Source organism: Chrysochloris asiatica, unplaced genomic scaffold (assembly GCF_000296735.1).
Source record: "Chrysochloris asiatica unplaced genomic scaffold, ChrAsi1.0 scaffold00040, whole genome shotgun sequence".
Classification (NCBI taxonomy): Eukaryota; Metazoa; Chordata; class Mammalia; order Afrosoricida; family Chrysochloridae; genus Chrysochloris; species Chrysochloris asiatica.
The window spans coordinates 418,917-420,424 of NW_006408558.1; positions in this window are offsets into that span (position 1 = coordinate 418,917).

Here is a 1,508-nt window from a genome sequence, read left to right on the forward strand (position 1 = left end):
CTCCCGTAAAGATTTACACCCTCGGAAACCCTGTACAGGGTCGCTATGGGTCGGAACCGACTCGACGGCACTTAACAACAACAACAACAAAGGAGCTCTGGTAGTGTAGTGGTTACAAGTCGGGCTGCTAACTTCAGGTTCATCAGTTTGAAACTACCAGCTGTTCTGCAGGAGAAAGATGAAGCTTTCTGCTCCCGTAAAGATTTACGGCCTTGGAAACCCTGTACAGGGTTGCTATGAGTCGGAACCAACTCCATGGCACATAACAACAACAACAAATGGTTTCATGGAGTTCTGGTGTGGGGCTGCAGGATAATGAGCTGGACTGCAAGGTCAGTTTGAAGGGCAAGGTCAGAGGTTCAAACTCACCAGCCACTCCTTAGAAACCCTTAAAGGGTCACTATGCATCAGAACTGGCTTGACGGCACTTAACAACAACAACAATGGTTGTATGTTATTTATCTGATTGACTAGTTACGTAAGCATCATGTATATTACCTAAAATAGTAGTCCCTGGGATCTTAGAGATTTCATTCATCTAATAGATATTGACTCCTAGAGGAATAATGATCATTTGGAAGAGCACACATTTTAAAATATAAAATGTTAAGGTAGTGGTGGGCGTATGTGTATGGACGTACATCATCTCAACAGAGCATTTCATAGCTCATAGAGAAGCCAGTAACTTTTGTGACAATACAGAAATTATTACAGTTGTTTGGAATCTATTTCATTAATTGATACTTCTGATATCAAAAAGAATGTATGGTCACTTTAGAACATCATTTAAAAGTTGGGGGAAATTATTAAACTTTTAAGGATTAATTAAGGTTGAGACAAAACCAGAAGGCATGACTGAGACTCTTTAGTTTGGCATGGTACATACTTAAGAACTTAAGGAAGAAAGGTTTAAGCTAATTATGTTATGTTTGAGAGGGTACTTCAAAAAGTTTGTGGCACACGGAATTAAAAGATAATGGAATTTTTCACAAGCTTTTTGAAGCCCTTACATGTTACAATAGCTGCAGTAAAACAGTATAGTCTATGCTGAGTCTGTGACTGTTGGTCAGTGATGGATTCACTTCTTCAGGAGCCTAGGAAGTGAGTGACTACTAATAGTTTTCAGCATTGTACTGTGAGTACCATGTGAGTATTCATTTTGTTATGGAGATCCCATATGCTGCTGAGTCAACTGAGTCCCATAGAGTTTTCCAGGCTGTGATATATTGGAAGCAGATTGCCAGAACTTATTCAGAGGTAACTTTGGTTGGTTTCAGTCCTCCAATATTTTGGTTAGTAAGCAAGCACTTAACTTTTGGTGTTGATAACCATGGGGTTGACACCAGATGGAAAGGACTCAACAGCAGTAGATTTCCTTTGTGTGTGTTTTAGTATTAATTTGACAAACACTCTAGTGAAGCCCACTGCCTCCTCCCGCCAGCATTAGCATCATGGATGGCGCACAGGCAGCATATCCTATGAGGTATTGAGCTCTCTATTGAGATGAT